Source organism: Agelaius phoeniceus, chromosome 3, assembly GCF_051311805.1.
Source record: "Agelaius phoeniceus isolate bAgePho1 chromosome 3, bAgePho1.hap1, whole genome shotgun sequence".
Classification (NCBI taxonomy): Eukaryota; Metazoa; Chordata; class Aves; order Passeriformes; family Icteridae; genus Agelaius; species Agelaius phoeniceus.
The window spans coordinates 19,452,354-19,479,558 of NC_135267.1; the positions used below are offsets into that span (position 1 = coordinate 19,452,354).

Sequence of the window (27,205 nt, forward strand, 5' to 3'; positions counted from 1 at the left end):
TGTGAGATTTATATGGGGAAGTCACAGGTTCTGAAAAATGGGTTGTCATTGTCAGCAAGTTGAGAGCAGGCCATGGTTTTAGGTGTGGTACTAATACACATCTAGGATGTGGAAAGGAAGGCATGCCAAGCAGAACTTGAAAAAATATATCTGACAGTAATTCAATTTTTTCTAGGCATCTTTACTTCAATAGAAACGCTGAGAAATTGGACATAACTCAGAGAAGAAAGCTCTGATAATGATTAAAGGGTTGAAAGATGTGCCTTGTAACAAGGCACTCAAAATGTCAATATATTTGGATTATCCAAGGGTCGGTTAAGGAAAAGTTCTGTTTTCATTTCAGAAGAACCTGCAAAAGGAAGAAAATGTTGCTAATGGAGGATCTTTAGAGTTAGTATAAGAAAACGTGGCTGAAATTTGAGGTAGAAGAAATTCACAAGAGAAATAAGTTGGAAAATTTAGCAGGCAAGATAATTCAATCTGATAAACTACACAGAGGTGCTAGAGCAGCTCTAGGGATGTCATTCTAAAATGTTTGAACTTTACCAACTGATACCAGATGGATAGAATCAAGAAATATTAACATGTTCTTGGAAGTCCTCTTTATATTGTAGCAAGTCTGATTAGAAGGTCAAAATAATTTTTGATAGCTTTTGAAAATCAGTAGAAGAGTTGTGAATTGCTGAAATATAGCTACATATAAATTTTACACATTTTTAATGAAAAGGCTACATTTTTAGAATTTGATAAAAACTTTTAAAATTCTCAAAAAAAGTGGGCATTTTACTTTTGCAATATTTCCATCAGAATACCCCAAATTTCTCATTCAATTTTTTCATTAAACCCTAGAATCTTGATGATTACTTCCTTATTTTTACCATTTCTTCTTCCCTTCTTATTCTAATATTCAATAAATTGTTTCAGGGAGAAGAGAGGAGAATTAATACTGACACCACAAATCATTGTGTAAGAAATAAAGAAGCTCCTAATTAAAATATATTTTATCTGTGAGGTGTTCTTTTTTTTTTTCATATTGAATGTAAATCATTATCCAGTATGTCTAGCAATTGCTCATCTGATGAGCCTTGACCTGGAACTCTGATGAAAGCATTAAGGGATTTAATGACACCACAAAATTAGTTCCAGGAATTGGCCATTACATGGAGGAAGGAAAATGCAGATAGCGGTGCAAGACTTTGTAGTTCTCCATGTTACACTGCAGGAAAGTAATCTGGTTTTAGAATGACAGCTCAGCCATAGGATAATTGTACTCTTTAATACACAGAAAAGCAGTGCACCTTGCCTGGAAAGAGAAGATTTCATAACAGCTTGGTCCCAGCTATGTTCAGTGACTCAGAGAGTGCAATGACATCCATAAAAACTCCTGCAAACTTGGAATCAGCTGTGGGGTTGCTGATGAACTCAGCTATGGAGGCTTGTACCTCAATGCTACCTGTGCCTTGATATGCCATGAAAATTGCTCCAGACTGTAAGAACACTGATACTCATACTGGGAGCAGAATGACCCAGGTAATTATATGTGGGCTGTGCTTGACATCAATCTGACAGCTGTTTGGGACTTACTGGTTAAAGAACTAAGTGTTGACAGTATAATTATTACTGGTAAAGCATAGGAAATAGGCTCAGTCACAGTTTCCTCTTTGATAAGTTTGCAAATTTAGTTATTAAAGATACCACTTACCTGTAATCCATCCAGACTCCTTAGTAAAAGACACCATTACAGTAAAAAATATGGAGTGCAGTATACTGCAAAATACTTCTTAGAATAGATTCAAAGTTGTCTAGCAATCCAATTTTAAGCAACTTTCAGTGGAGAATCACTGGCAAATATTCTGCAAGCTTTGCCTGTAGACGAAATGCTACCAAAAATTGTGCAAAGATCTGAAGACAATCCAGAGATCATTCCTGACAGAAACTTTGGATGATCCCATTGAAGTGGCAAATATTGAGGAAGGCTAAACAGTCTTTTGAGAATGTATCTGAATAACTCAATATGTAATTCATAAAGCAAATATTTTCATGCACCTAGTACATCCTAATATACAGGGACAGAAACTTTAGCCCACACCAAGAAAATTATTGGGCAAATCATGGACTCCTTAGGGATTAAGAAGAGTGCAAAAGTGAAATGAGGCCACTGCAAAGAAAAATGCCAATCTTAGTGTTAAGAAAGGACACTGAGCAGTGGCAAAGAGATACTTTTACACCAGGAACAAGTGTGCCTGGTAAGGGGCTGTTCCACATGTGTAGCAACACATTCTGGCACAATGCTGAAATATTAGAGAAGGAGTATAAAAGTTTCCCAGTAATGGGAGCTAATGCTTCTTGGTAAGGAGATTTTCAGTATTTTACAGTACTGTGCTGAGCTTTGTGTCACAGTTCCTGTTGTTTGACCTAATTCTTCAAAAGGTCTCTCTGTGTTGTGTATCAAAAGGGAGCTTGAGAAGCAAATTAACTGCAAAGTGTACATCCCTTATTAGAAAGAAATACTGAGGACTGCATCTTCAGCCATTCTGGGAAAGTCATGCCAGGAACCAAGGCAGACAAATTTAAATGGGGAGCAAGACAGATCCTTAATGATGAGTCTGCTTGGCCATTGCTAAAAATTCTCAGTGGTGATTTTCCCTCTCTCATTATATTCACATCAGGTTTTGAAGGCATTTAGGAAAATCATGATATTAAAAATGAGCTATTTGGCTTACTGTAAAATGCAGTGGGGAGAAAGCCTTCAGCCTGGTCATACAGAAGGCCACTTTCTAACAATGTAGTGCTCACTCTGGCCTCAAATTCAGTACAGCACTGCCACTGATTTAAGCTGTTTGAAAAAGGAGTGATCTGGATGCAGTATCAGAGAAATTGTATTTTCCATGATGGGCTAATGAGGATATATAAAATTCCCCTGATCATTCCCTTGTGTTGTCAGACTGTTATGTCTAGCAGTTATTTTTGAACTCCTGCTAATAGACAAGAAAAAATATAGGGGATTAATCAGAGGAATTTCAGGAGGCTCTTATTATTTCCTCTCTTCTTTATTCCCACAGCAATGACAAAGATGAAGCATCCTCTATAAAAATGCCAGAACTGCTAAATCAGGAGTCATGTGAACACATTTTTGCTCAGCGCTGCCCTTGTGATTCTCCTGCCGTTTACGTGGCTTTTATAATTGAAATGATATTGCTGAAATCATATCTAGCACAAGAGCTTCATGTTTATTCTCTCTCCCCAACACTTTGGTCTCAGCCTTCTCTGATAAGTGATATGAAGCAGTGCATTCTCTTCCAGCTATGCAAACACTGATTCTTCCACACATCCCCAGACAGCCATTCACACCATCACCAGGCCCTGGTCTCTCTTCATTTCTTTGCATCATTAAAAGAAGAGGCAGGAGCAGCACCCATATCAATGGAAGGAGTGCAAATACAAGATCATCAAATGACAGAATATTTTACAGCAAACTAGAAAGTGCTAATAGAGACTTTATAACCCCTACCATGCTGTTTCTCTTCCATCTGGACCTCTGGCAATCTCTGACTGGTTAGAGGGAATGTTCTCTGCTCTGTAGGATCTCTGCCACCAAGGTACTAATGTGTTCAGTCTGTTTATTCTAGAGTAGGACTTCACAGGTTGCCTAGGTTCAAAACTGAATTTGTGGAACACCTTCCTGAAATGACTGTCTATATTTCATACACAATTTCTGCCCTTTCTTCCACTTAGTGAAGCAAGTGGGAATGCACAGGTAGCATCACTCATCCTTCCCGTCCACCCAACATTGTGCCGATTTTTACATGAAGGAAAATCAAAGTCTTACTCATGATCACAGTGATTGTCCACGTCAGGTTCAGTCAGGAGCTCATGACTCCCCAGAATGTCTGGCATGACAGACACACAGTCTACCATACACTTTTTTCTATTCCTAGTTTCCCACTCAAGTATTGCACAGAACTCAGCTCGTGAGGAGTTTTGTTTTGAAAATTAAATGAACTCCAGCACGAGTGTGTCCTGTTGCATTTTTGTCATCTTTTTTTTGTGTTTGATTTTGACTCTGGAAGTTTTATTCTGGTCTGAGGTGACACAGGTTTGCTGGGCAAGTATAAACATAAATATGATAGCAAGAATTGAAGGTTCCTATTGAGTCCAAACGCCCTCAATTTCCATTGAAATCAGGGATTCTCAGCATTTTACAAGACTGGGTTCTATATTTCCACACTACATTCCATAGTCCACTATACAAAATGACAAATTAATCTTGGTGCAGCAATGAACAACCACTTAGCTCACAATTTGTATTTGATGCAGTGTTGTAGTGCGTTCTTATATTTTGTAATACTTTAAAGTAGTTTGTTTTGTATCCCCATGTTTTTCCCAAATGGTTTATCCCAGACTAGACCCCCCCCCCTCCTCTTCTTCCCTCTACTTGTGTTATCCCTTTCCTGGGATAAGATCTCCAAAACCCCCACCCTGGCTCTCTGCCAGTCACCTCGACATCCCAGCCCCCTACCTAGAAGTTTCGGTCCAAGTTGTCGAGTGATTAGCCAGGGGCCAAGGGTCAACCCCCCAAGTCCTGCCCCATACGCTGTTTTGTATGTCTATCCCCCCAGCACCCATCCCCCAGAGATACCTATTGGTCAGTAGGATTTTATCTATGTTAGTTTCCTCCCCCCTTTAAATGTAAGCTTCGAACGTCCCCCAGTGCTCTCGGCAGCAGGAACCCCCTGAGGTATAGGAGCTCCCTCGGGACTCCTTAATAAAACCTTGGAATACCCCCTGCTGGGAGTCGGCCCCTTTCCTCTTCCACCGACGTCTCGGTCGTCTCTGCTGCAACGAAGGCAACCAGCCTGAGTGCCCTCAGCATCCCTCGGGGCACAGAGAGTGTCTCCCTGCAGTCGGCCGTGGTGGGGCTACCCCCCCCACTCTCTGCCGACCCGGGTAAGGCCCAGGGACAGTGAGAGGCTTGCAGAGAGACTGGGACAGCTTGGCGCCCAACGTGGGGCTCTGGGACCATTCCAGGAGCCCACGGAAAGGGGCTCGGACATACTTTCAGTCTGTTCGATAAGCCTTTGGCCGGCAAGCTACCTCGGAAGAACACACTCCGTTTTAGTGAGTTGCTCTCCTGTGGACGAAGCTGGGAGCTTCTTATGTACCCTAAGAAGTCAGCTTTAGGTGGAAATCAACATCCCAGGCTTTTTCATTCCCCTCTCCTGCAGTTGGATTGGTAAGTTTTACCCTTCTCTTGTTTTTCCCCTCTTTGGGAGGGGGTGTTTCCCTGCCCTTTGTTCTCAGCCCCGCCGCGGAGGGCTGAAGTTTTTTTTTCTCTCTATTGTGGGCAGACTGCCAGCTGCAGTCTTTTTTCTCCTCCCCCCCCCACCTGGGTTGCTGAAATTTGAGATACAAACTTAAAATCAGAGCCAAAATGGGTGCTAGGCTTTCTGTATCTCACAAGGGTGTCTATTATCATCTCTTAAACATTCTTAAGAGTGAAAAAATCCGATTTTCAAAAACAGATGTTAAACAGTTCGTCAGATGGCTTTTCCTTCACTTCCCTGACGTGTCCACTGAAAATCTCAGTGATTTGGCTTTTTGGGACAAAATTGGTAGTGAATTATTGAAGGCAGGGAAAGCAGGAGACATATCTCCGTCAAAATTTGCTTTTTTAGCCCTGCAGATAAGAAATGTTGTAAAATTTAATTTAAAGATGCAAGAACAGCCATCCGGCAACAGTTTCAATATCTTTGTTTCCCAAAAACCCGATCTACCCCCCTCCGAGTTCGGTTCTCCGTCCCCCACCCCCCTTCCCCTACTCCCAGCCCCTGCACAAACCCCTGCTCCCCCCCAGAGGCCCCCTGTCTCCAACCTGGACACTTCTACCCTGAATTCCCGAAATCCCACCCTTCCCCCTGCTTCCCCAAGTTATAATACCGTGTCTCACAACCTTTGTGCCCGCCTTGGTACCCCTGAGACGCGTCCGGTAACTTCTCAGGACCATAATGGCGGACACCACGTGGCAATGGTGGTTTCCTCTCTTTCCCAGAATTCCTTTCGCTCTCCCAACAACCCATTCTGCTCGGAGCACCCCGCCCCCGAAACCCGCCCTCCCGCCCTTCCCCCGTCTCCTCCTCCGGCCCCTCCTCCCGCCCCGGCCCCGGCCGCCCCTCCCGCTCTGGCCCCGGCCGCCCCTCCTGCTCCGGCCGCCCCCGCCCCCTCAGAGCTCTGCCCGCCCGCCGCGGGCTCCCTCCGCCCCCCCCACGGCCCGCCCTCCGGCCCTCAGACCAGTGTAACAAGAGACGCTGTTGCTGGGAGACAGTACCCGGAAACAGGACAGTCCTTTTCTGCTGCCCCTGTCTCATATATCCCTGATTTAAACGGGGCATTCCAGCCAAATTATAGCCCCCTTTCTGTTGATTCTGTTAAAGAACTAGCCAAAGCCCAGAAAGATTTTGGGAGATCAAGTGAATATTTTAGAGGGCTCCTTAAAGCTACATTATTCGCTCACATTCTAACCCCTGCTGATATAAAACACCTTTTTTCCTGCCTGTTATCCTCTTCTGAATATCTCTTGTGGGAGGTTGCATGGCAAAAAGGATTGAGAGCAATTTTACCAGCTCTGTGGGCTGATGAAGCTACTGCTCGTGATGTTTATGGTAATATGTTATCCCTCGATCATCTCTGTGGACAGGGGGGTTGGGAAAACGCCGTGACCCAGGCAGAAAGCATTCCCACAAGGGCTTTCAGAGAAGGTGCTAGAGCAGCTGAGAAAGCTTTCTTTGGCCTCCGTCCTAGTATTCCAATTGAAAATTATTTGAAAATAACACAATCTCCATTTGAGTCCTTTTTGAGTTTTGTGGAAAGGTTGAGAAAAGCTGTTGAATTGCAAGTTCAGAATGAAGGAGCCAGGATGGAAATCCTCACCGAGATTGCTAAAGAAAATGCCAATGAGAAGTGCAAAGCTGCTATCCTCAGCCTGCCTCTTGACCCAACGCCTACGCTGCAGGCCATGCTTGAAGTGTGTGAGAAGAAAGTAACCATCACCCTCGCTGACCACGACGAGAGACCAAAACCACAGAGGAGGATTGCTGCAGTGGAAACCCCTGACCCACCATTCACCAGCCAGCTCCAGCATGTCACGATGCCACAAGAGAGAATCTCCAGCTCTAATAGACCTTGCCATCTTTGTGGGAAGTTGGGGCATTGGATGCCTGCCTGCCCTCTGAAAAAGCAGTTTTTAGATTTTAAATACAATACGCTTAAAAACCAGAATTGCCCAAAGGACCACCTCTCAAAAAACTGAGTAAAGAGCGCTCCTTTCCCCAGCGCTATGACAAAAATAGGGTGGGCACAATTCAAGTACGGGGGAGGGAAAAGAAATCTAGTGTAAAAGATGTATCGGTGCCAAGCGAGGCACTGGCTTTGAACAAAACAGAACATTCATTTCATTGGAATAATCCCAGACCAATTTTAACCACTGACTCTTCACATAATCCTTACAGGCTGGCGTTGACAGAACCTCTCCATCTCAGAGACACTAACTGGCATTTCATATCTGTTAACCCTGAACAACCAGGTACTTGGACACAGCTTTGCCAGAAGCGTCACAGTAAGTATGTCGTCCTTGGGGACACAAAACACACACCCCAAGAAATTATTATTCCCCCGGGTCTCATATCATCAGACCCGAAACAATTTGTCATATGGCTTCACTGTACTCATCCACCCGTGTACTTGCCCAAAGGCCAAATCATAGCCCAAGCCATCCCAGTACCTGAGCCTCCATGGGACCAGGAGCAAGCAAACACCCTCAGAGGTAAACTCCGTCCCAATGTCTGCTGGACTCAGGTATTGGGAAAAGAAAAACCCAAGCTATCATGTGGGTTACACCGTGGTGGTGAGTACAAGTCCATACAAGGACTTTTAGATACTGGAGCAGATGTCACGATTATTCCATCTAAAGAGTGGCCATCACACTGGGAATTGCAAAACGTAGCAGGACACGTGCAAGGTGTAGGGGGAATTCAATTGGCAAGACAGTCAAAAAACGTTGTTCAAATTGAGGGACCCAATGGCAAAATAGCTTCCATTCGCCCGTTTGTTTTAGACTACACAGAGCCCCTCTGGGGCAGAGATTTAATGGTTCAATGGGGAACCACAATTGACATCCCAGAAAACCCGCAGGTTTTTCAGGGAGCGGTCGCTGAGGTGCGCCATGCCCAAAAATTGATTTGGAAAACTGATACTCCAATAAGGGTAGTTCAGTGGCCGCTCAACAAAACCAAATTAAAGGCGCTTGAAGAACTTGTACAAGAGCAGTTAGAAAAAGGTCACATTGTGGAGACCACGTCGCCGTGGAATTCGCCTGTCTTTGTCATTAAAAAACCAAACAAAGACAAGTGGAGACTACTCCATGACCTCCGTCAAATCAACAATGTTATTGAGGACATGGGGTCCCTACAACCAGGAATGCCCTCACCAAGCATGCTTCCACAAAATTGGTCTTTAGCTGTAATTGACATCAAAGATTGTTTTTTTCACATTCCCCTACATCCTGACGATGCTCCGCGTTTTGCCTTTTCGGTTCCCACCATTAACCTGGAGGCCCCAATGAAGAGATACCATTGGACCGTCCTCCCTCAGGGACTTAAAGTCAGTCCTGTGATTTGCCAGAGGTATGTTTCTTCCTTGTTGTCTCCAGTCCGTGAAGCTGCAGGAGATTCCATCATCCTGCACTACATGGATGACATCCTGGTGTGTGCCCCAAGTGATGACATGCTTACTCACACACTTGACCTGACAATCAATGCATTGGTTGCTGCAGGATTCGAGCTCCAAGAAGAAAAGATTCAAAAGATGCCACCTTGGAAGTACCTGGGCCTTGAGATTGGAAAGCGGACCATTGTGCCGCAAAAATTGACTATCAAACATGATATCAAAACCTTAGCGGATCTCCATCAACTTTGTGGATCCTTAAATTGGGTGAGACCTTGGCTAGGCATTTCCACCGAAGACCTAGCCCCCCTTTTCAATTTGTTAAAAGGGGGAGATGACCTTAGTGCCCCCAGGACCCTCACCCAGGAAGCGAAAACCGCACTGGAGAAAGTTCAGGAAATCATGTCTACTAGGCAGGCCCACAGGTGCCAGCAGGGTCTCCCCTTCAAATTTATCATCTTAGGCAAACTGCCACATCTCCATGGTATGATTTTTCAGTGGGAAACTGTCCAGGCAAAGAAAAAGGACCAGGTCAAGAAAGATCCCCTCTTAATTATAGAATGGGTCTTTCTCAGTCACAACAGGTCAAAAAGGATGACAATGCCACAAGAGCTGATGGCAGAATTGATCCGGAAAGCAAGGATACGGATCAGAGAATTGGCAGGGTGTGACTTTGACTGCATTTACATTTCCTTAAACCTGAAATCAGGCCATTTGTCTCAAGCAATGCTAGAGCAATTTTATCAAGAGAATGAAGCCTTGCAATTAGCCCTAGATAGCTACACAGGCCAAATTTCGATTCACAGACCGGCCCACAAAATTTTCAACTCAGATGTTCAGTTTTCATTATCACTGACTAGTATTCAGAGCAGGACACCTCTAAAAGCACTGACAGTTTTTACTGACGCGTCTGGTGCATCTCACAAGTCAGTGGTAACTTGGAAAGATCCCCAAACTCAACAGTGGGAGGCAGATATTGCCAAGGTGGAAGGATCACCCCAAATTGCTGAGTTGGCCGCTGTAGTCAGAGCTTTTGAGAAGTTTCCTGAGCCTTTAAATGTAGTTACTGATTCAGCTTATGTTGCAGGTGTAGTGTCTAGGGCAGAGAATGCTGTGTTGCAAGAAGTTTCCAACATTCCTTTATATGAATTACTTTCTAAGTTAGTAAGAATTATTTCTGGCCGAGAACACCCATTTTATGTGATGCATGTTAGGTCACACACAGACCTGCCGGGGTTCATTGCAGAAGGTAACCGGAAAGCTGATGCCCTTGCGGCTACAGCCAAGATGGCCCCGCTCCCAGAGGTATTCCAACAAGCAAAGATCAGTCATCAATTTTTTCATCAGAATGCACCTGCCTTGGTCCGACAATTCCATCTGAAGCACAAACAAGCCCAGGCCATCGTAGCCACCTGCCCTTCTTGTCAAAATCAGTCACTACCTACCTTAAGTGTAGGTGCAAACCCTAGGGGCTTGCAGAGCTGCGAAGTGTGGCAGACAGATGTAACCCACATCCCATCGTTTGGCAGATTTAAATATGTCCACGTCTCCGTGGATACCTTTTCTGGTGCCATCTACGCTTCTGCCCACACAGGGGAGAAAGCCAGTGAGGTAAAGAAGCATTTCATGCAAGCCTTTTCCACATTAGGAATCCCTAAGGTCATCAAAACAGACAATGGCCCAGCGTACAAGTCCAAAGACCTTCAGAGCTTCCTGCAGCAATGGGGAATAGAACACAAAACAGGCATCCCCTATTCCCCGACAGGCCAAGCTGTGGTGGAGAGAGCCCATCAGAATCTAAAAAGGGTTCTTCACCGACAACGTGAAGTGATGAAAACAGAGACCCCTCAAATCCAGCTGTCCAAAGCGCTGTTCACACTGAACTTTTTGAACTGTACCTTTGAAAACCTTAACCCACCTATTGTAAGACATTTTAACGAGAACAGTCAGCACAAATTAAAAGTCCGTCCACCAGTCCTCATAAAGGACCCTGAAACTTGGAAAATAGAGGGGCCCCATGAGCTCGTAGTCTGGGGTAGGGGGTATGCGTGCGTATCCACTCCCTCAGGCTTGAGATGGATCCCCTCCAGGTGGGTGAGACCATACATTCCTAAGGTGTCAAAGGACAAAGCTGCAACACAGGTAGCCAGTGCCTGCTGGAGGAGGAAGCGCCGTCAGACTCTTTAAAGTTAAATTGTTGTTACCTGGACCTCATCCCTAACACCTTTTATTTTCAGTTTTAGTGTTTTCCTTTGATCTGAACTCAGCCCTGGTGTCATCAGAATGAGTCCCATCCTTCCGTTGCTTCTGTTGACAGCCGTCCGTCCAGGTCAGATGTGGATTGTTCCACAACCCCAAGCAAATGTGTGGACCACCCTCGCCAGAGTCCTTAACCAAGACCACATTTGTCTGTCAGCCTCTTCTGTGTCTGACCCGATGTCCACTTGCCTTGTGGGGATCCCATCTAAATATGACGAATTTCCGCCAACATTAGCTGCTCCCCTTCCCCCAGTATATAATCCGTTATCCCCTTGGTCAAAATTAATTGATAGACAAGCAGTAGCAGAAAAAGAACCCCAAGAATTTGAACTCCTTGGTTCTGCCAAGGCATTCTATTGTGTTCAGTTTACGTTTACACCAAAAGATCAAGTAGATTTATACCATGAAGTCAAACAGTTTAAGGTGAATTATACAGCAAAAATTTGGTGTAAGAAAATTTCCCAAGTAGGAATACCTTCTACCCCTGATAATAAGCCCCGTGCCCTTCCTAAGGGGTTTTTCCTCATTTGCGGGGACAGGGCATGGGCAGGCATCCCCTCTCGTCTAATCGGAGGTCCATGCACCATTGGAAAGCTGAGCCTTTTTACACCCAACAAAACCCAAATCATGGATTGGCGAACCAAAACCAACACCCGCAATTCGGCCCGCAAAAGGAGAGATTTAAAGAATCTGGACCCAAATTGCGATTCTGAGATTGTACATTGGTCCAAACCAAAAGGAGTTGCGATCACCGTGTTTTTGCCATGGGTATCTGCAGCCAAAGCTCTAGGCGAGTTATCACATCTAGAGTGTTGGGTTGCTAAACAGGCCAATATTACATCAGCTGCACTTTCAGACCTCCTGGCAGACGATGAAACAACAAGGCAAGCCACCCTACAAAATCGGGCTGCAATTGATTTTCTCCTCTTGCTACATAATCATCGTTGTGAGGAGTTTGAAGGTCTCTGTTGCCTGAATCTGTCATCCAAAGCTGAAAATGTCCACAAAATCATCGGGAAGATGCAACAAATGGTCCAAGACATCAAGCAAGAAACAGCGGACTGGATGGATGGACTCTTTCAGGGATGGGGACTCTCGGGCTGGGTCAAATCCATTTTGAAATCTGTATTTTTAGTTTTGCTTGTTCTTCTTGTTATTTTGATCAGTTTTGGGATCATCAAGAGCATTGTGACCAAACTGATCTCGAAAGCTATTTCCCCTTTAGAGGTCAATCAGGTGACTGTTCCCACCTCTTCTGAGGAAGGGACAGACACCTCTGCAGAATTTACAAAACAGCCTTGGTTTGCTGATGCGTGATAGCACTCCGAGCTGAAATTTAATGTTTAGGTGCCTCTTCCTTTTTTTATTTAAACGAAAAGAGGGAGATGTTGTAGTGCGTTCTTATATTTTGTAATACTTTAAAGTAGTTTGTTTTGTATCCCCATGTTTTTCCCAAATGGTTTATCCCAGACTAGACCCCCCCCCCCTCCTCTTCTTCCCTCTACTTGTGTTATCCCTTTCCTGGGATAAGATCTCCAAAACCCCCACCCTGGCTCTCTGCCAGTCACCTCGACATCCCAGCCCCCTACCTAGAAGTTTCGGTCCAAGTTGTCGAGTGATTAGCCAGGGGCCAAGGGTCAACCCCCCAAGTCCTGCCCCATACGCTGTTTTGTATGTCTATCCCCCCAGCACCCATCCCCCAGAGATACCTATTGGTCAGTAGGATTTTATCTATGTTAGTTTCCTCCCCCCTTTAAATGTAAGCTTCGAACGTCCCCCAGTGCTCTCGGCAGCAGGAACCCCCTGAGGTATAGGAGCTCCCTCGGGACTCCTTAATAAAACCTTGGAATACCCCCTGCTGGGAGTCGGCCCCTTTCCTCTTCCACCGACGTCTCGGTCGTCTCTGCTGCAACGAAGGCAACCAGCCTGAGTGCCCTCAGCATCCCTCGGGGCACAGAGAGTGTCTCCCTGCAGTCGGCCGTGGTGGGGCTACCCCCCCCACTCTCTGCCGACCCGGGTAAGGCCCAGGGACAGTGAGAGGCTTGCAGAGAGACTGGGACAATGCAGTACTGAAGACCTGCTTCACTTTACTAGATAACACAGAAATATAAACATATAAAACTTCTTGCTTTCTGATGTAAATAGATGTTTGTAAAAAGACTATAGGAAGGAGATTTTACTATAGTTTTGTTAATACATAAGGTGTTTTGTTTCATTTGTGTCATGCTTGCTTTTTTGTTTGAATCAAATCTTATTAAAGTGGTGCAGAAATAAGAACTGCAGAGGATATTAGCAGACCTGATAAGTGAAGGTACAGTGTTGGAATTAATAACCAGATTAAAAAAAATATATAGTGCTTTATCAGAATCAAAAGTTGCATCACCCAGGACCAAACCATTTTCCTTTCCAGAACCCCTCTCAGATGGCAGTGTCATGCTGAGCTGACTTTCCTTGGCGCATCAATTTCCCTTTTCGTGAAAAGAAATTTAGTGGTTGCACCTTGGATCCATCAGACCACTGAAAATTAATGCTATTTTGAAAAAATCCACCTGACTAGGTCTGGTCTGTAACACAACAGGAAAGGAAAAATTAACAATTGCAAAAATACATTTCCATTAGCCTCAGTAACAGAAATGCAACAGCATCTTGAACGCTTCTAGTGTATTAAATAAATAACAAATGTGCACTGAGCAGTGCTTGTCACCAGGAAAGAAAAGTACTTGCAAGGAAACACCAGAAAAAGAGATTTTTCCTGATCTTTCCCCAGAAGCCAACTTCTCATCAGGCACTCTGTGATTGTGATGGGGATGTGGTGCTTTTGTAAATGTTGTATTTCAGATGATATATGTGAGTCCTGAGCAGCTGTATACAGGACTTGGCAAAGGACTCAGAGGGGAAGTTATTAGCCAGAAAACCAGGAGAGATTCCATCTTGGGTAATTTCTCTATGTTTAGAAGTACCTTCAGGAAATTGATTTGCTTTTCTTCACTTCCTGTTCTAAAATAACAAGCTGCCTTAAAAATTTGTTGGTGTGGAGCTGGATTGTGTTCCCCCAGAAAAAAATTACTTTCCAAGAACAGGTTCCTTGTATAAAGATATTCTTAAATTTAATGTATTTCCCATTTACCACTGAGTTTGTTACTCCTCTGGCAGGCAGGCTGTGGTGTGTCCAGGATCAATCAGCAATGTGCCTGCCTAGTCCTGGGTTTTGCTTGGCATAAAGCAGCACTGTGCCTTGTCCCCCTGCATTTACACCCTCACTGAGCAAAGCTGACACTGAATGCAGGAATAAATACAGAAAATGCACTCTATGAGGAAGAAAATGTCATATTAGATCCATATTATGCCTGGCTTTTGATAGGAAGGGACCATGAAAAATGGCATGAGAAATAAGGAAAGAATGACAGTGAAGGAAAAGGAAGTGAGTGGGAACTCGGGAGTGGGAAAAGGGTAAAAAAAACCCCAGTGAAGCTGAAGTAATTGGAAGATGTGAGCTGGAGGGCTTGCACTCAAGGCTAGGCAAAATTACACCAGGTTTTTGAATGGCCAGTGATTTCCTTTCTGCTCACTGTGGCGATTTTGCAAGTACTGTTACTACCTTGTCCGACTGTAAAAAGCTCAAAATGAAACCCTTAAAGAATACATTTACAAGGTATTATCTAAGACATTTTGGGAGCTTTTAAATTGAAGAATTCTACATTAAAACTAGGTTATTAGCAATAATTACATGTTAAAATCTTGCAAACTTCTTGTTTCTTCATTCTCATTGCCAAAGCTTTTTATATCACAAGGTTTTTATTAATTTAATTGTAACCTTATGCCAAACTTGTTCTGCATTTGTTCTAGCTTTGGTTTCTGGAACAATAGCTTATCCTTTTAACTACGTAGCTTTCACATCCCATTGTAGCATGAGGGAAAGATGAAGTTGCTGAGCTGATCCACAATAATTATATTGTTCCATTGTAAAGAATCACAAAGCACTCTCCTTGAGTTCCTAAACAAAGACCTACATGTAACTAAGCATTAGTAAGACCTATTAAAACAGTCAACCTGAAAGCTGGTATCCTCACAAAAATACCTGTCTTTGACCTCCACTTTGATCACTGTTATATTAGATGCTTTCTATGCAAATTAATACATTTTCTTTCTAAAATGTTGCCCTCCTTTAGCTTTCCATGGTCAGCTAGAATGATGACTTTCCAGCCAAATTCACTTTAGCCTTTTCCTTCTACAGCTTGCTGCAATCCAAAACTACCTCTTCCACTAGCCATTTTCACCAGGCTCTGAAATTTGGTCTATATTCAGCATCCCCCCGTTGGAGAGTTCTAATTATGGGCTTAACTGAGAAAAAACAAAACTCCTCTTCCCTGTCAAATCCTCAAACTCTCATTATCTACAACTGCTGCCACTGCCACTGTTCTTGTATTGCTTTGGCCACTGCATGCTTTATTTTCCTCGTTTCTCCAAACACGCAGACCACATTCAAATCCAGCAAGAACTCCTTCTAGAGCAATCACTGCTGGTGCTTTGCACATTGCCATTCAGACCCTCCTCACCTCCCATAACAGCAAAGCCTACAGTAATACATTTGCTTCCCTTGCCTGTATTACTTTCAAATTATAACAAAGTAAGACAAAAGCCTTGTGTTTCTGAGGCAGCAGCCCAGCTCTCCCATCCTGCTGAAAGTCTTCACAAGTTCCCCTTTCCTGCTGCTGAGCTTGACATGTTACACTGAGGCTTCGCACAGTTTTACCTTGTCCTACTTTGCTGATTTTATCTTAGAACCTGTCGCGCTTACAGCTTTCATTATCATGGTACCAGCACTGAAGGCTTCCTTCGCTGGCTCGCTCACAAAGGATGGTAATCTTTGCACATCTCTCCTTGTACATGCTGTGCTCAGCCCGTGGTGAGATCCTGCCCAAAACCCTCCTCAAGTAATTGGTCATCCATTGATAGCCAATACACACTGAAGCTGACATTCTTGGGGGTTTCTTATATTATACTTATGGATTCAGACTTAGTCGCCCTGAGAGCACACATATGATTGTTAGCTTTATGTAACCACAGTATTGTGATTATTCAGCTCACTACTGGGCTTATCTTTTGTCTGGTTCCTCATCCTTACAACTTGTTCTGAATTCCATTTTAAAATTTTGGATCACAGACAATGTCTTCACATGTATCAACAGTCTTTCCAATTCTAGGGGATTTGTTTCCAGTTGAAGTAAGACTCTGGATGCCCTCACATCTCAAATTATATTAAGAAACATAGTAAAGTGATTATGTTCCAGAGTAAAAAATTAAATAAAAGGAAAAGTAGCAAACAGAAGTCTAAAGTGCGTTTTTGTAAAAACAGAAATAACGTCAAGTCCTAGTTTTCTCATTAATAGTTAGTAAAAATATTCCAGGATAAGTGATATTGATATCCCACAGCTGCTTTCCTAGCAGAGGTCAAAGTACCTAGAACAGAGACAGACATATGACTGTACAGTGGTCATAAGGCTAGGCATACTTTAGTAGAGAATTTCCAAGGGAATTGTTCCAGTTATGATCATCTTTTTATACTCATTAAGATACTTCAGATAATGTTATGAAGCTGAACTTAAGAAGACCTAAGAATACTGAAACTATGCTATCTTATGCTTAAAGGTACAGCATTTTTATGTGTTTTTGAAAACAAGCTGCTCTGACTAGGTTCTGTGTAGATTTGTTCGTGGGAGAAGACAACTTCCATAGAGAGAAATATGCAGCCCTGTGTGGTGCTTGAGAGGGCACATGCTGGGAGCCAGTGGGACATTCTGTGGCACAGAGGGATAGCCTCAAGCAAAGAGCATCTCTTGCAGCTTTCTCTGCTACATATTTCAGGGACTAAATTTGCACTAAAAATAGCACAGCTGGGATCTAAAACTGTCATTTAGGCTGAGGCTGTAGCACAGCTGTAGCAGGTTGGAAGGGTAGCCTACAGTCGTGCTACCATAACCAGAGGGGCAGACACGTGATGATAGGAAAGCCCATGCTGGCACAACAGGCAAATGTCAGTGACTACTAGGAAGGGCAGCAGATAAACAAACATGTTGCTGAATGTGAGATACAAGTCTGCTTTTCTTTCAGGAGAGGTAGTGATGTCTGATGGGTTTCGGTTCTGAAGGCTCTGCTTGCTGCTAGAAGCTGGGGCAGAAGTCACATGCATCTTTACATGCAGTCCCCTGAACTGAGAGTTTGTCTGTCCTTAAGTTGAACTGTTAGATTTACACCTGAAAACAATATTTAATCCTGCTTTTCAAGATATTATAAAAGGAAACAAAAGGTTTCAGGTAGACTTTTGGCAAGAGGAACTCCCTTCAAACGGCACCAACATCAGAATTTAGTTTTGCCTTTTTGCAGAGCTGCTGTTGTCATTGGATGAGCAATTGTGAGCATTTTCCCAGACATGATGCCTTATTAGAATATAGAATATGCTGAGTTGGAAGGGACTTATCAGGATCATGGTCTCCAATTCCTTATCTTGTGCAGGACAGCACAGGACAGCCCCAAGAATCACACCCTGTGCCTGAGAGCCTTGTCCAAATGTTTCTTGGACTCTGTCAGGCTAGTGCTGTGATCACTCCCCTGGGGAGCCTGTTCCAGATCCCAGCCACCCTCTGGGTGAAGAACCCAACCTGAACCTCCCCAACCTGAACCTCCCCTGACACAACTTTGGTCCATTCTCTCGGGTCCTGTCACTGTCATGACAGAGAAGAGATCAGTGCCTGTTCCGCCTCTTCCCCTGATAAGGAAGCTGTGCCTGCCATGGGGTCTCCCCTCAGTCTCCCCCAGGTCAAACAAGCCAAGTATTCTCAGTTGTTCCTCATGTGGCTTTCCCTAAAGGCCCTTCACCATCCTCATTGCCCTCCTTTGGACTGTCTCTAACAGATCAATGTCTTCTTCATGTTGTGATGCCCAAAACTGCACACAGGACTCAAGGTGAGGCTTCCCTAGTGCAGAGCAGACTGCAGAGTATTCTTAACACCAATCCTCATTCTCCCAATGAGTTTGCATGTAAATCCCTCTGAACAGGGATTTCCAACCACTGTCTGTGACTAAGCAAAGCACAGTTTATAGGGAAATGTCTCTTCCATTATGGAAACTGATATAGTTGAGAAAAATTAGCTGGACAAGCTTGCCAGTAAGCTCTTTTTCAGGTGATGAAGGGTTAGAGGATTCAGGGAGACCTGAAAGGAGAACTAGCCTAGCAAATAGCTTTGGAGAGGGTTTAGTCAGGTGAGAAAACTGGAGATGCTATGAAAAGGAACTTCTGTTTGTTCTTCCTGTCCAGTGAGCTCCTAAACTTCCCCAATCTCTCTAGAATGCTGATACTGCTTTGTGAGCTTTCTACTTTAACTATAGCCCAGTGATAATTTCTGATGGTAGTTGCTCAGCTTGCTAAGGTTTGACCTTTTCTTGCAGATAAAAGCAGTAACCAATGTAATTTTAAAATTCTATGGTCATTTACTTTAATGATACAACATATATCAGAAAATAACATCCTAACTAACCAAATATCTAGAGAATTCAATTATTTAGGACAACTAAAATTATATCTTGAAGGCAGTCCAGCGAAAGTATTCTTTATTTTTAAAAAAATTGTCTTGGTGGGTTTTGTTCTGAAATATGCAATTTATTCAACCATGTCCTATCATTTGTTATTATAGGCAAAATTATTAGCCTAGGGACAATAACCTTTTTACAAAACTGTGCATACTGGGTGGAAATTTATTGCTCAATAATAACAAGAGGTAAGAAGCAACTATTTTATAATGTTACCTTTAAAAGCCCCTTACTCAATATTTGCTGGCATTGTATTATATCCCATAAATGTATTGCATATATTTGTAATAAAGGCAAAATTTAAAGAAGAAGAAGAAGATAGTGAATTGCTGGTGTCCATGCTAAGTAGCTTTCTTTGGTATCATCAGAAAAAGTAGTAGCCATGCCAGTGTCCCCTTTTATACAGATGTGTGGGATAGAATTTATTTCACTCTGATGGCTCAGCTGCAATGCAGTAGTGGCATCCCTTTGGATGCAGGGAATGAAGAGAAGCACAGAGCCCAGTGAGCAAATCCAGCTCTAAGAGCTCCTCCACCTGGGGCACCTCCTCCTGCTGTACCAATGTGGGCAAAGGAACTTGTTTCCCCACACAAGTCTTGCCTAGAAATTCACATCCTCCTCTGCTGAGGGCCATTCACATGCCTTGTCTTCCCAGAAAGTTCCTACAGTTCTCAACACAGATCATGCTACTTATTCCTGGTTGTGATATGATACATACAGGAAGAGGCCCCAGCTAAAACCTGTCTCTGTCATGCAAAAATAGCAAATGTGCTTGCCTTCTCTAGACTGAAAGTCTCACAGCCTAACTAGCAATGTAGCACACATTTACATCTCCCCAAAGAAATCCCTTTGCTCCTTGTGTCAGAGGCTATTTCATTGCAGCTGTGAAGGATTACAGGCTCAGCTGATTAAGAAACTCTCCCACAAATCCAAACTACTTGAAGAGCTCACAGTCCTTGCTGCACAGCAGGACTAGTGACCAACTTCAAGAAGAGTGCAGAAGCTGCTCACAGCCCTCTTGAATGTTTCCCAGGAGTTGTACAAAAGTGCAGGTGTAGAAATAATTCAGATTGGAAGATTTCTCTCCAGAGATACCCTGGTTCCAGCATAGATTATTTATCTGCATGTTGACTAATCCTGCTGCTGTTGCCTCAGTGAAAGCCCAGCAAAACCTAGAAGAAAGATGATCCTTTCTCTTTTCTGTTTCTGGTAGACAATACCAAATTAACCTGTCCAGTATTTAGTTCTGCTGTTTGGTTGGTTTTTGGATTCTGTAGCTGAATTGTGCAGATTAACCCTGCAAAATGCATGAGATTACTCTGAGATCCATGAAGAGGGTGTCTGGCTTGGTTGAGATGTTTTGCTTACCCCACCCCCCGCCCCTTAGAGAAAGCAGCAGAAGCTAATGAAGACATGTGTGGGTTTGGAGCTCTTTGTGTGACTCATGTATAATGGGAAGAAAAAGGGGAAAGAACAAGCCTGTGGAAGCTGCCAAGGTTGCTAAATTGTGCAGTGGCCAAGGCAACGTGAGGCTGCTGAGTTGCAGAGCTGGTGCATGCACCCTGCCCAAATCTGTGTTGAGTGGAGGTAACAGGTATGTTGTCCTATTCTTCCTGCATCCCAGCCATGACAGTGGGTAAATCACTTAGCCATGAGCCTCCCAACCTATATTTTATTATTTCTTTGGGTCTGGCAATGTTTCTGACCCTGCCTTTGTGCAGTGCCTCCCTTTGTATGGGGCTCTCTCCTTTTAGCTGTCCCTGGACATATGTTTTTAACACCTATTAAGGTATTAGAACCTATTAAGGACAGAAATGGGGGTGGAGGGAAGGGTTTTTACACATAATAGGAGAAAAACCAGCAGACAGTAAATACTAAAAGTAAAGCAGAAGACTGCCCATCATTCTTTCTGTGTACTTCATTTTAGACTAGGAAATTATTATGAATTCTGGTGATTTTGTTTCACTACCCATTCAAACTTTTGAAATGGGTTTAGTAAAAAGAGAAACAGGGAAGACAATAATCTGTACAAGTGTTAGAAACAGGAGCACAGGGGAGCAGTTTGAAGCTCTACTTCCAGCTGTGCACAAATGTGGTTTCTGCTACCCCTTTAAATGCGTTGTGGCTGCAGGGCTCAACTCACAGACTGGACCTGGATGCCAGTCCTCAGTCCTGGTTTTCTAAACAATTTAACACTCTGTTTCCTCTACTCTTTTCACCTTTCTACCACCATAAGCAAGCCTTGCTGTCTCCTGTTGTGGTCCCCTCCCACCCATCTAAGATCCTCTTTCCTTCTGCCCAAAACTGTTTTGTCAGTGCTTTCAGGTCTTCCAAATTTCTTTGGAAAATCCCTTTCCCAATTTTGCCAAACACCTGTCTTAGCAACAGCTCTCATCCCTTGTGTCTCCTCCACTCTTATCTCATAATCAACATCACTCACTGGATTGTGCCAAATATGGATTTGAGCTCTTGGCAGGATCTCTCCTTACATGTTTGTTTGAGGAGTGTAGTATTTACTTGACAGCTTGAAAAATAAAGCAGGTGAACCATATTGATCTATTAAAGCAAGATTTTTAGAGAACAGAGGGTTGGAAATGTCTCCAAAGCTCTGTGGATTTTACAGGCCATCTTAACCATAAAAACCATAAACCTCTTACAAATCTCACAAGGATCTCACTCTGTGTCTGGGGCAGGGCTGAGGGGATAGCCCACATGAAACCTGCAGTTAGGACAGGAGAACTATGGCTCTGGGTGAGAGGAGGCAGCCTGTCCTGTTTTAGGGAATTCATTTCAAAAGAAGAAACTCTTGGAAACTGCTTTTTGGACAGCCAAGGGCATGGGATTTCCTCAGGGTGGTGACCCAGCAAGGCAGGGTGCCTCCAGCAACAGATCTCATTGCTGGAAGTTACCCCCAGGTATAATCAAAAAGTTTTAGCAAATCTGGAGTAGAATCTATGCTGCTGACAGATCCACTCTGGTAGAAAAAAAGCACTGGCCTTGTAAAGGAAGTCTTGTTTTTACCACGAGTATGAAGATGGACCTTTGCTGAACACTGGAGCAAAGGAAAGGATGACATGCTGGATGGCAGCAGGGGATGTACCCATACTGATAAAGTAGCTAAAAAATGTTTTAAACCTTGGCAGCAAAGAGGTGAAGAGTTGAATTAACAAACCCAAACCTATCCTCTTGAGGCAATGGTGAATTTGATATTAAAAAGGGAAAAACTCTCCAGCTTCTGTTGCACTTTTTTGCCATACCAGGGAATGCTTTGCTATTTCAATTCCCTGTTTTGGCTAAAAGGCCAAAAACCTCAGTGTATGTTCAAGGAAGCTGCAAGAATAAAAGATCAGTTTACAGCATCAACATTTTGGTCCAAAACCTAATCTTTACCCCGTTTCTCTGCAACATCTGTGTGTCAATTGCGGAGATATTCACTCATCTCTGCTAACCTTGCTCAAACATTTCAGATTTTATTAAGTTCTGGGTTTTAATTTCTGCCAATTTTTGGATAAACTCTGATAAATCCAAACTTATTTCAAATTACAAGGATGATTCTAACTTTGAAAGTATTCTAAAATACACTGCAATAAATAATTCCATTTCCTCTACTGATGCCCCAAGCCCCCAGCGTCTGTGCAATAACCACTCACTTATTCAATGTTTCATCCTTCAATGAAGCAGATTAACTAAATAATCTTAATATAGGGAATTTTGTTTCCCTACAAGTTGGAGTTCTCAATACACAGACCCTAGACAGTGACAAATTGAACATTCATTCAAAAGCAGAGCACTGGAATGACCAAGGGAAATCATGACACTCATCAGTTCCTGTGGCAGCTCTGCTGCTCTCTGCACTCAGCAAAGCAGACAGGGGGTCAGATCTGAAGGCATCATTCTCTGAGACAGACTGAAGTGTGCAGGGAAGCTGAAGACATTGAAGCACTGTGAACTCTTCCTTTGGACATCATACTGTAAAGGGAAAATAATTGAATTCATCGGAGGCTTGGCTGATGTTGACATTTTCAGTGAGAGGAGTCAACTTACAAGTGTCTGCAACCTTCAGTCCTTGCTGACATAAAGTAATAGTTTGTCCCTTGCAGTATTTTAGTCACTTAACATTCCAGATACACTGATTGAAGTACCTTGGGATCAAAACCACTCCCTGGACAAGCACAGGCTCCTAACATAGACAGACACTATTTACTAGTGATGCCCTTTCTTCCAGCCTCACTTTAAAGTGAGATGTCTGTTGGCAAAAATCCACAGACAGCTTTATAGACTGCAGCTCTTACCCACATGACAAGAATATTGCAAATTGCAGGACCCCAGCCACCCTCCTCACCATCCAAACAAGTGCTTACCAGGAAGGAGCTGCCTCACAGGAGAAAATTTACTCCTTACAACACTCATTCCATTTATAATTTTTTAAAGGTGTTAATTAGAATTCTAAAGTAAGCAGCAAGTTACCTTGAGACTGGAATTTGAGCATAAAAATGCTGAAGAGAACACCAGTATAGTATTTAAGTATTTATCTCACTTAACTTGAAATATCTTCACCACAGAGATGAGTTTCTTGTCCAGAAGCCCCACATAGTGTAGGGACTAAGCAGAACTCTTTAGAAGGATTTGTGTCAGGCAAATTGTATCTCATATGCCTTGTTTACATGCAGATACCTACATTGCAAGAACCTGAATTTGAACTGATAAATCCCATTCCATATGATATTTAGCTAGACACAATTTTTTTTTTTTAATTTTGCTGGTCTATGACAAATTCAAAGTTATGATTACAAAGGAAGAAAAAATTAGTATGCTGAAATTAAACTCTGCTTTTGAGAGATGTTGTTAGTTCACTTGAAGTATTAACCTGTCACTTCAAGATGGATAATAATAAAAAGTAAAAAAGAATATATTTTGCAGATCGAGTGCCCAGTGTTCAGAATCTTAAACTGGTATTAATATTACTTATTACTCTAATTTTACCTGCAGAGCACAAGTAATGTTCACACAACTTCAGAGGCAAATAAGGGTGACAGGCCTTGACTTCAGACCTTAAAATATTAATGAGACTAAACATAGAAAGTGATGACAACAAATGAACGATAAAGTGGGGCATGGAAGAAATAGGTCACAACAGTGTAACAACACAAGAGGAACACTTTGACTTTTCTTCCCATCTCTGTTTTCACACATATAGAGTAGCTGGAGGAGCCAAAGCAGAAGTAAAGAGGTGCAGCCACCCCAAAGACCTTGTCCAGGAAGAAAGAATGTCAGACTTGTGCCCATCCATTTCAGGAGCTCACCAGTCTCACCTCAAACCACTGTACCAAATTGTACCACTAAAGAGCTCACAAGAGTGGAACAAGTAAAACTCTGAAAGCACATTAAACAGTTCACTCTTCTTATTGGAAGAGGTTAAAACAACTTAAATACAATTTCAATCAATCATTCCCATCCTGATGGACAAATTTCAGTCCAATGTAATTGGAAATGGCAGTTGGAAAATCTTGATAAAAGGGATTTAGATGAGAATGCTAACAAAGAGCAGTAAAAACTGGAATGTCTAATGCAAGATTGTTTTTCCTTTTATCCCCACAATAATTTTCTAACTCAACTATTGAATTTCTCGTAATATCCTGAGGGATGCTGTGAAACCTGCTATTCAGCTGCTCTAAAGGAATCCTTATTGTCTGAAACAAGGAGACACATTCAGTTCATGAACCCAAACCAAGTTTCTTTTTTTTCTTGCTTCCAAGATTTTTTGGACAATGTTTTCCTCATATAATTTCAAATTACAGATCCTTTTCACCTCAGGCTTACAACTATGGTTTCAGGATGTTCTGGGAGAAGATGATTGATTAGGTGCCTGACAGAACACATGCTGAATTAAGCAGGACCATCTAACTTCTCCCCAGTTAATTAAGAGGTCTTCTGGGATGATTTGTTGATGACTCCCCCCACACAGCATGACAATCCTCTCCTCAAGTCTTTAGGATCACCAGCATTTGTGACCCTTCTATACTGATACCCCTTGAAATGACCTAAGATCATTGTGAAGGAATCATGTCAGTGACCTTCAGTGAGGGGTGACGACACAGGGTTACAGATGCAGCTTCAGTCAAAGGATGCACAGCAGCCTGTGGGATAAGCCAGACTATTTTTCTACAGCTCTGTTAGCCAGACAGCCACAGGCAGCAGCAAAGAGGGCAATAGCTGGGAACTGACCATGTGCTGACCAACAGCAGTTGAACATGAGCCAGGGTGTGCCCAGGTGGCCAAGCAGGCCAGTGGCCTCCTGGCCTGTATCAGCCACAGTGTGAACAGCAGGATCAGGTCAGTGATTGTATCCCTGTACTCAGCACTGGTGGGGCTGCACCTCAAATCCTGTGTTCAGTTCTGGGCCCCTCACTGCAGGAAGGACTTTGAGGTGCTGGAGTGAGTCCAGAGAAGAGCAATGGAGCTGGTGAAGGGTCTGGAACCCCAGTCCTGTGAGGAGCAGCTGAGGGAGCTGGGGGTGTTTATGCTGGAGCAAAGGAAGCCCAGGGGAGCCCTTATCACTCTCTGCAGCAGGCTGGTTGTAGCCAGGTGGGGTCAGCCTGGGGTAGGACAAGAGGACATGGCCTCAAGCTGCACCAGGGAAGGTTTAGTTTGGAAACCAGCAAGAATTAATTAATGGAAAGAGCTATTAAGCTTTGCAGTGGACTTCCCAGGGAGGTGGTGGAGTCGCCATCCCTGGAGGTGTCCAAGAAATAACTGGATGTTGGACTCAGTGCCATGGTCTATTTGGCATGGTGTGGTTTGGTCACAGGTTGGACTCAAGGATCTTTGAGGTCTTTTCTGACCTAAATGATCTTGTGATTCTGTGATATGTGAAAACTGGAGATATAATGTCATGAGGAGATAGGTGACAGGAGAGATGGAATTGTTGTGATTAGGGTATAAAGCATGTGTATATATTATGTTTCCATATACCACATGGAAAACTGAAAAAAAACCCCTGATTATTTCTATGAAGTAGCAGAAACAATGTCTACATTTTTAAGAAGCAAGTGAAGAGCAGCAATACATTGCTCTATAGAATGAAACTCTACAGCATAAAATAGAAAGATGGTACAGTAGTGAATTCTATTTCATGTTAAAATAAAAATAAAAACATGTTAAAATAAAAACTAATCAGTGAAATCTGAAACCAAAGCAGCCCACATTGCACTGTATTTCTTGTTGCTAGGCATCAATTGTTCATACTGTGATGCAAGGTGTTTTGCTTTATGTCACAAAAGGTGTTAAGATTCTCCCACCTTGTAAACATTTAATCAGGCAGTAGAACAGATAAGCAAGTGCTGAAAAGAAGACTGACTGGATTAATCTTCCTTTTAAATTCCAGAAGAATACTGTAATCCAACCCTGTGAAACGGACCGTTCCCTGTGATCCTGTTCATGCCTTTATGCTACTGCCTTTTTTCTCAAGCTAGCAGGCTGGGTCCTATCCACTTAACCTTGTTTTGAGCACAGTGGTTTGGATTTCACTGTAGTAGGTTGTTGTGGTTTAATCCCAGCCAGCAATAGCTGCTCACTCATTCCCCCTTGGTGGGATGGGGAGAAAATGGGAAGGGTCAAAGTGAGAAAACTCGTGAGTTGAGATAAAGACAGTTTAAAGGTAAAACTAAAGCCATGAATGCAAGAAAAACAAATCAAGGAATTCATTCACCAATCATTTACTTCCAACCTGAATGTGCCAAGAAAAGAAGAACCCTTTCTCTGAAAGGTATTCCCAAATTATTCATTCAAACTGCTTACAAAACTGAAGGTGACTCACTCTAGGTTCCAACTACCTGTTTCTTCTGCCTTCTCTTTCTCCTCAGTAGAAGATCTTTCAACATCCAATCTATTCCCTTATATAATTACACTATAATCCTCTTATTTTGAGTGTCTCTTGGATAAACAAAATTCATCAAGCTCAATATCACAGAAGGCTTTTCCAGTAGTTGCAAAATAATTTTTGTATGATCTCCAGCTTGTCAACAGCTTTTAGGAAATGTGGGCATTGCAAATATAATTCAAATAATCTACATTTAGTTGTCTAAAACACAGGTCTAATGTAATAGTTCTGGGTCTCTATCCAGTCAACAAAGTGAAACAGACAGCGCCAGGAGACAATTATTCCCACCCCTCTCAGGCATCCAGGAAGGCTGAATGCCCTCTGAAGGTGTTTAATTGAATGCACAGGATTTCTGAACAGCTAGTTTCCGTTATATTCCTTTCTGTTAAATCCTGAGTGCTAGTTGAGATGTGTAGCAACACAGAACTGTACAAATTCTCATATCAAGCAGAGAAGATATCCCTGCCCACTCATTCTACTACTAATACGCCCATCAACAGGAGTAGATTTTTCCACTTGGAATTTGTATTCAATTTGTTCTTTGCTACAAGCACAAAATCCATTTTTAGAGTCAAGTTTACAGCATATGTTCACACATTCTGTAAATAAGCCTATGTACTCCCAGCTTCTGGAAGTGGGTGTCTGTTTTTGAATTCAGTTGCTGCAAAAATTCATGCTATGTGAAGATCAGTTTCTCAGACAGCTCCACCAAGACTCCCTTACCACTGTGTCCTTCTTATTGTCATACATGTTTGCCATCTC

General features: G+C 42.9%; 2 long non-coding RNA genes across 3 annotated transcripts in view; one reads left to right on the top strand and one right to left on the bottom strand.

Moving 5' to 3' along the window:
* LOC143693512 (uncharacterized) overlaps positions 1-27,205 on the top strand; it is a 173,212-nt gene that overhangs the window by 87,441 nt on the left and 58,566 nt on the right. The window lies entirely within an intron of this gene.
* Positions 5,543-6,071, bottom strand: LOC143693688 (uncharacterized). Its single transcript, XR_013181623.1, has 2 exons — positions 5,938-6,071; positions 5,543-5,677 (listed from the first exon to the last, which is right to left on the bottom strand). It is a non-coding gene; the product is annotated as an uncharacterized LOC143693688 (long non-coding RNA).